The sequence below is a fragment of the Chrysochloris asiatica genome, unplaced genomic scaffold, assembly GCF_000296735.1.
Source record: "Chrysochloris asiatica unplaced genomic scaffold, ChrAsi1.0 scaffold00020, whole genome shotgun sequence".
NCBI classification, from domain to species: Eukaryota; Metazoa; Chordata; class Mammalia; order Afrosoricida; family Chrysochloridae; genus Chrysochloris; species Chrysochloris asiatica.
Window position 1 is genome coordinate 26,554,299 of NW_006408538.1, and position 8,852 is coordinate 26,563,150.

Consider the following 8,852-nt stretch of genomic DNA (forward strand, 5'->3'; position numbering starts at 1 on the left):
AATCCAGCTTCTCAGATTATTTGCTCAGCATACAGATTGAATAAGTATGGTGAAAGAACACAACCCTGGTGCACACCTTTCCTGATTTTAAACCATGCAATATCCACTTGTTCTGTTCAAATGACTGTCTCTTGGTCTATGTACAGATTCCAGAATACTCGTTCTCCAAAATGTTGTCCATAGCTTGTCATGAAAGCCTTTGCATAGTCAATAAAGCACAGGTAAGCATCTTTTTTCTGGTACTTTCTGCTTTCACCCGAGATCTATTTGATGTCAGCAATGATATGTCTTTTTCTGTGTTCTCGTCTGAATCTGGCTTGAACACGTGGCTGTTCCCTGTCATTGTACTCTTGCAGTCATTTAAAAATTTATCTTTAGCAAAACTTTACTTGCATGTGATATTAATGATACTGTCCAATGATTTCTGCATTCCATTGACCACAAATATGTCGCCCAAGTAGCTGTATTCCACATTTCTTGGCATAGATGAGTGAGTGTCTCCAGTGTTGCATCAGTTTGTTGAAAGATTTAAATTTGTATTCCATTAATTCCTGGAGCTTGGTTCTTGGCCAACAGCTTCAGTGCACCTGGGACTTCTTCCTTCAGTACCATTGGCTCTTGATCATACGTTATCTTTTGAAATGGTTGAACATCCATCATTTCTTTTTGGTACAGTGACTGTGCATTCCTTCTATCCTCTTTTTTTAAATCTCTCAATCAATAACGTTTTTTTTCTGTAAAAGCAAATGAAAGTCATATTCACTGATGTTACAAAGTACAGGAAAAGGCAAGGGGAGAAGGAAACAAAATCCTCTACATATCTTGCTAATACTGTTTCACCAAACAAGATCATAATGCTTTATCCCATATTCAGTCACTTATATAATAAACCAAAAATAAATCTTCTCTAGAACATACACTGCTCCTCTCTGAGACAGCGGGAAGAAAGACTAGATGTCAGGGTTATGTTATGTTATGTTAAGTGCCTTCGAGTCGGTTCCGACCCATAGCGACCCTGTACAGGGTTTCCGAGGGTGTAAATCCTTACGGGAGTAGAAAGCCTCATCTTTCTCCCGCGGAGCAGCTGGTAGTTTCGAACTGCTGACCTTAAGGTTCGCAGCCCGATTCGTAACCACTAAGTCAGGGTAGGAGGATTTATTCTTTTGAAAGATCCTTTCAGTTGTTATAGATATTATTGCACTATTAATAAAAATATATATATGCTTCTCTGTAAGGCATTCAAAAAAATGCTGTGGATGAGATGGCTGAGGCTCAGCTCATGTAGCTCCAAAGGCATTGATGTCCATTCCCTGACCTTTCCATGTGTTCTTTTTTGCTTGTTTTTTGGATCAATACCATTCTCTTTTGGTGAGCTTCTACAGTGCAAGCTTATTTGTAGGGTTGGATTTATTTCTTCACAAGCAAATCCTGGGATCCACATGTTCCACTGGCACTCTAGATCTGGACACCTTTCGCCTCCAGGGTGCAGGATTTGCGATGCCTGGCAAGCTGGCAGGCTGCTGACACCACACTCTTGATAAAATCGTCAACAATCTGCAGCAGTAACTCCTCCACATCGTCATCCAACTTCTCACGGGGCTCCACTTCTCTTACTAAGTCTTGCAATTTCTTCTTTGTCAAGACGTGGTTGTTTTCAGGGCTGAGTCACTGTCCTGTGCCCGGAGGGCCTGGTATGTTTACTACTGCAGGGCTATTGGCCATGGAGCCTTGTGGAGGGGTGCTCGCGGGTTTCAGTTTTATGGATGAGAAATTGGAGAGGTTGATGAGGGCTGAGGGGCCAAACTGGTTCATAATCTGTTGAGTTTGGGACTTTGGTTTATCAAGAGTTTATCAAGATCCTGTTTCTTTGTGGAGCTGTGAGGACCAAGGCTAATCAAAGGCAACAGCGTCGATCCTCTCATCCTTTTTGATGCGTCTTCATCATCCAGTATTTTGTCTAGACAATCCCTCAATATTGAAAGTTGAGACTTGGGGTTTTTTGCTTCCATTTTTTCAGCTTAAGAAATGCTGAATGTGTTTTCTTTTGGTTTACTAACTCCAGCTCTTTGCACATTTCATTATAATATTTGACTTTGTTTTCTCAAGCTGCCCTTTGAAATTTTCTGTGCAGCTCTTTTCCTTCCTCATTTTTTCATTCGCTTTTTTAGCGTCTTTACATTAAAGAGCAAGTTTCAGAGTTTCTTCTGACATACATCCATTTTGGTCTTTTCCATCTTTCTTGTCCTAATGACCTGTTGCTTTCTTCCTTTATGGTGTTCTTTCTTTTCTTTTCTTTTAACTTTTTAGTATGAATTGAGTGAAGGTTTACAAGAGCAAATCATCAGTTTCACATTCAACAAATCATGTGCTTTGCTTCATTACAATGATTGCAATTCCTTCCATGTACCATCAGTTAACAGTATTTACTGCTATTCACTTTAGGTTTTGTGAATTTATCAAGGATTTACAGACAAGATCATCAGTTTTACATTCAACAAATCATATACTTTGTTTCATCAAACCGATTGCAATCCCCTCCATGGAACAATAGTTATCCTGCTTCCTCCCTTTAGTTTCTATTTGGTTTCTACTCACCTTCCCATCCCTTCCCAACTTTGTCCTTATGGGCAGATTGCCCTTTTGATTCTGAATGATTGACCATTTCATGGTGAGCTGACCACACTAGTGTTGTTATCCCACCATATACCTATCTACTGCTTCACTGAAAATTAGACCATGAGGTCAGTTTCTTTCCAGACTTGAAGGATGGTTGAGGGTCATAGTCTCAGTCTCTTTCTTTTAAAAATAACTTTGAGTTTTGCTCTATATTTACTCCTAGTCTATCCCGGATCCTCTAATATGATCCCTTTCAGGGTTGTTGGTATTGGTAGCAAGGCACCGTTTAGTTCTTCCTGTCTCCGAGTCGTGGAGACAGACATTCACACGTTCCATTAGTCCATTGGACTAATTGATTCCAAGCCTCCTCAATTCTTATTATTTATTACATGGAGAGACCAATAGCTGCATCTTAGACAACAGCTCGTAAGCTTTCAAGATCCCAGGTGTTATTCATCAGTGTAGGATGTGGATGTAATCTTTGTGGATTATATTATGTCAATAGATCATAGTGTCTCCTGAGACTGGTCCTGAGTCCCCAGGTCCAGCAACTCACATGAGGCTGTAAATCTTGATGGCAACAAGCCTTTTTCTCCCACAGAGAGACTGGTTGGTTTGAATCGCTGACCTTCTGGTTCTCAGTCCACCGCTTATCCCACAAACCTGGAAATCCTACTGGGCAGTTCTGCTCTGTCCTTCATGGTCTCTATGAGTCTAAATCCATTCATTGGCAATGGGTTTTGTTTGGGGGTTTGGTATAAGAAACTTTGTTGTTGTTGTTATGTGCCATGGAGTCGGTTCCGACTCATAGCGACCCTGTATAGGGTTTCCGAGGCTGTAAATCTTTACGGGAGCAGAAAGCCTCATCTTTCTCCTGCAGAACAGCTGGTAGTTTCGAACTACTGACCTTGCAGTTTGCAGCCCAATTTGTAAACACTACACTTTAGGGAAGTATAAAAATATACCTAGGAACCATTTTATTCAGAATACTGGGATGAACAGCAAGGAGCTCAAGAAACCATAGGAAGAAGGGCTATAAGTAGGGTATCCACATGTCATTATGGGAGGTAAAATAGAGGCACTATGGGGGGCTGGGGTAGACGTGAGGAAGGAAACAGACTCCTAGGTGGCCCTAGATGAGGCTGCTTGTCCTGGTTTCTCTGGTACTGGAGGTCCCGCTGACTGACTTACTGTGAGATCTGTAAGGAATTGATCATCCAGTTCTTTGCCTCTCTCCACACAGGGCTGCCTGTCTTGGAAGCCAATGACAGCATTGGTGAGTTAGGCCCCAAATTGTACTGCTCATTCTACCACTTCATTTTTCTCTCTTAAGACCCCCACATCTTATCTCCTGGTTCTCATTCTTTTTGTCTTTTCTCCTACAGACAAAGATAGTCCCTTCTACTATGGTAAGAACTATACCCCACCAGCTCCTACCCTGCCTATCTTGACCATCCTCTGCCAAACAAGGTACGGATAAATTGAGGTATGAGCTAATACTCTTTCCTTCCCCAGACTGGGAACGCCTCCAACTTGCTGGGATGATCTGTGCTGGGCTCCTGTGCATCGCAGGAATCATCTTTGCTTTGAGTGAGTGAGTGGCTATCAAAGTCCAGGGGATGAAGGGCACGGCCAGAGGCCTTGGACCCAGATACATCCATGTTTTCCTCCCACAGGTAGCAAATTTAAATGCAAGTGCTGTGAAAATCCCAAGTAAGATGGGGCATCTCTTCTGCTCACCTCACTGACAATCGTATTTTGTGGGGCTAAAAATCCAAAATCTTAGAGAAACAGGACAGCTCCCTAGTTGTTAGCAGTGTGATTTGTTATTTACAGATAATCAACTGGAAGGGCCCCCAGACCTTTAGATTGTCTGAAATGACGATGGAGACTAACAAGGGTCTTATTGGGGCCTGGAGAAACAGGAGTCTTGGGGACAGGACAAAAGATCCAGATGATAATCTAATGTGATATTTTCCTCCTCTAGCTCTTTATCTGTGAAAGCCAATCCACTCATTACTCCAGGTAAGAGGACTCAAGCAAGCAGCCCCATTCTTTGCTAGTAGGCAGTAAGGACCATATGCCTATGTAGGAGTGGCAGTGTGAGCAGGGGTGTATTGCTAATTACAGGTTAGTAAGTAAGCACAAGTTAATCTGTGCTTACCTTGCTGATTGGGTTCTCCATCCCTGTCAGGGACTGGAAATTTAAACAAGAGGCTCTAATCATAGGGAAGTGCTGGTGTGTGGGCTAAAGACAGCTGCCAGCCATACCTAGAACAGAATCTGTGATGCAGTGAAAAAATGGGAAATTGTTCATTAGAGATTAGTAAGTAAACACAAGTCAGCTAGTGCTTATCTTGTTTATTGAGCAATTTGACACTGTGAGTGAGGGCTGGACACCTTTCTCTCTGCAGGTTCTGCTACTAGCTGCTGAGCCCAGGACCAGCTTGATGTAATTCCAAGAAGCACCCCTTCAACACCGGTCCTCCATTACTCCCTCCCTATCTGGGGGCCTTAACCTCCAGGGTGCTGGTCCTCCCCCAGGGTGACCCTTAGACTCCCTTCTGATGGGTGGGAGAGGCTATTCACATCATATTTATAAATTAAATTAAAATGTTCTCTCTCCTCCCTCCAGGGGTCTTGTTAATGTATGTGGGCTGGTGAGGAAGGGCAGGTTTCCAGGATCGCTGACGCGTTGCTCAGGAAAGCCCAAGTGCCTCAGCAACTGGGGGTGCGGTGGGAAGGAGGGGTTTGTGGTTTGCTCAGTGTTTTTCCCCTTTGTCCTTTATCTGCACTCATCCCCAATGACTCATCTGTGAGACCCCCACTTTAGTCTCCATCCCTCATGCAAGTCATGAAACCAAAGAAGTCCTTCATCAACTCACGCAATGGGAGACCATCCAGGGTCCATTTTCCCCAAGAGACCCAAGTAAAACCCTGTATAAACCCTCGGGCTAACCTATGTTGCTGTTAAGTGCCGTAGAGTCGGTTCCTACCCATAGGATTTCCGAGGAGTGGCTGGTGAGCTTGTTAAGTGCCGTTAAGTCAATTCCGACCCACAATGACCCTGTCTAGTGTTTTCATGGAGCAGCTGGTGAGCTTGAACCGCCAACCTTGCAGTTCAAACGGCTTTGTAGTCTGGCGCATTGACCCACAGCGCCACCCCAGGGCTCCAGCAATATCTTTTAACCTCCATTATATTCCCCAAATATGCCCATATCATGCCTTTGGTGGTGGTGGTTCTGACTCACATTGACCCTGTACAGGGTTTCTGAAGCTGCTCACCATCTGTTCCTTGAAAACCCTATACAGAGTCGCTATGGATCGGAATCGACTTGATGGCACTTAACAACAACAAATCTTTATGAGAGCAAAAAGCCTCCTCTTTCTCCCACAGAACAGCTGGTAGTTTCAAACTGCTGACCTTGAGGTTAGCAGCCCAATTCATAACCACTACACTACCAGAGCTCCTTATATCGTGCCTTTAGAACCCAAATAATTTATGCAAAGCTGGGTCCCTGGTATTTCCAAAATTCACTCCTGAAACACTTCACTCACAATGGTTTTTTGTTTTGTTTTTGCTGGGTTTTGTTTTGTTTTGTTATTAAGCTTTTATTGTGAATTCAGTGATAGATTACTTGGGAGAACATCAGTTTTGCACTCATCCTATCATATTTTCATTTCATTGCAATGATTACAACCCCTTCAATGCATCATCACTCAACAGTATTTGCTTCTACTCCCTATGTTTGTTTGCTTGATTGATTATTTTTGATGCACATGAAAACACTCCAAAATATATAATCATTTAAACAACGAAAGGGCACAGTCTGCAAGCCTGCCTCCTGGCTGCCAGCACACAGCCTTTCTCTGTCCATAAATCACCAGACCCGTCTAGACAAGATAAAAACGTGTCTATTTAATGGGGATTCTACCTTCCCCTGCAGACTCTGAAAGTCAACTCCATCTTTTTTTTTTTTAATGTTTTATTGTGAATTATGTGATAGTTTACATGGGAGAACATTGGTTTTACATTCATTCTATTGTATATCGTCTCATTGCCATGGTTACAATCCCCTCCATGCAATCCTTCCCCCGTACCCCCCAGGTCTTCAGCACACAGTCGCTCTCCCTCTTTGGATCCAAAGTCTCCAGTTGCTCCATCGCTCCACGTCATCATCTCTGGCTCCATTTCAGGCATCACTGCTTCTCTGGGTAGGGTCCCACTCTCTGCTCTTCTCCCTTGATGGTCCTAGGGACCTCCGCTCCTAGACTGAAAAGTTAATCACTCCCCTCCTTGCTATAAAACGTCTACCTTTATATTTCCAACCCTCACAATCAGTCCTGATAACAATTATTCACTATTGTATCACAAGAGACCCATCTGCGTTTCATTGCATCAACCCCGGCTAGTCAGATTGAATACTACTCACTGGAGATTCTACCTTCCTCCAGGCCCCCTGGATCTAGGTTCCCTCTTGAAAGCTTGTAAGCCAGTCACTTCTTGCCTTTCAACTCCATCTTGAAAACTTGTAAGTCAGTCACTTTGTTCCTTTATAGCCCTCCAACTCCCACCCATTTTAGGTAGCTAATATCTAAATTGCCCATTCCTATCAACCCTATATCCTGAGGGGATAGGCTTGATCCTTAATGTGAAGACTCCTTCCCTCTCGGTTGGTATTTTGAGCTATTGCATCCATAAGTATAGGTCAAGTTCATCAAATTATAGCAATTTACACTTGGTTTGTGTACTCCGCTGTGGGGCAGTAAACTTGTGGTGAGTGGCACCGGACATAAACTTTCCTGCTTGTCTTGGTCAGTGTAGTCTCGACAGTCCAGGACAAGAAAAGGCAAATGTGAGAGAACAGAGTTTATCAGTAGAGGAAAAAGGGATGGAGCGTTAATGGCAATGGAGTGAGAGTAGAGTTTCACAGCTGATTATTGTAATTCCTGTCAAAAACTTATACACCTGTAAAAAGTTGAACTGACAACATTCTATGAGGGAATATCAAAAAGTTTGGAGATTTTAGAGTCATGGATTCATGGAACCTGCGGTTTAATTGATTCAGTGTTCTAATTCAATGTGTAGTATCTACGATCTTAAAAGTTTGCAAGCAGTCATCCAAGACACAATGATTGGTCTCTCTCTGCCTGAAACAGAAGAAAGAGAGTCAAGAACAGGAAGAGAATATCAAATGTGTGACTAATCGCCTCTATGAACAACTGTTTCCTTTGCCCTGAGATGAGAACTGGAGGGTATCCAATTACCGCTACTAAACGTTCAGATTCAAGAAGCCATAAAAATCCCGAGCAAAAGTAGGGAAATGCAGAGCAGAATTTTATCTTTTTGTGGACTTAAGACTTTTCATTTTAAAACTAAACAAGAGTTCACCTTACCTAATAAAATGTTTGCCTTAAACATTAATGTTCTTTTACTAACAATCTATCTGGAATTAAATTGACAAGAGCAACTCAAAACATTAGATAGGGACTTTAGGGAGCAGTGAATTCATGCTATTAATTAGGGAGGAGCAACTTTAGAAAAGCAAATTGATAATGAATGTAATCAGTGTCAATATACGGGATATGCAGAAGTGGTTGAATTGACGTATGTTTTGCTGTGTATATTTTCAACAACAGATATATTAGCTCTATGGAGCGGTTCTCTAACTTGGAATAGTACATGCATGCATCCTGAAGGGACAATGGCCTTGATGTTTTGGGGACCAGTTCTCTCTAACATGGGGGGAGTCATGAGTCAGAATCTACTCAGTAGCAATGGGTATTGATTTTTGTTTGTTTAAGAAAGTGAAACTGGTGTGGTTACTCACAAGCTAGCTGCAGAGTTAACAGAGCACAGTATTTCCCTTAAAGACATACTGTGACTACACTTTGTAACAAACCGTTTCCTTGGCTCCTGCTTTCTTACTGAGATACTACTCTTTCTAAAATCACAGATTGTCAGAAATTTGAGCTCATATTAGTAAGACTGAAATCCCATTCTTGCCTGGGAATCTACGTCACTTTGGCCACCCATAAGCACCGTCTCAGATAAGAGATTTCAGGATACAACAGTCTATTTCTACCTTAACTTTTTTTTTTTTTTTTAAGGTTTTTATTGTGGATTGAGTGAAAGTTTACAGGGTACATCATCAGTTTCACATTCAACCATTCATATGACTTGTTTCATTACATTGATTATAATCCCCTCCATACATCATCAGTTAACAGTGTTT

General features: G+C 42.2%; 2 pseudogenes; one reads left to right on the top strand and one right to left on the bottom strand.

The window, feature by feature from the left end:
• Positions 1-1,272: 1,272 nt before the first annotated feature.
• LOC102842807 lies at positions 1,273-1,812 on the bottom strand (annotated as a pseudogene).
• A 1,887-nt stretch (positions 1,813-3,699) lies between these two features.
• Positions 3,700-8,852, top strand: part of LOC102810675 — a 17,568-nt pseudogene continuing 12,415 nt past the window's right edge.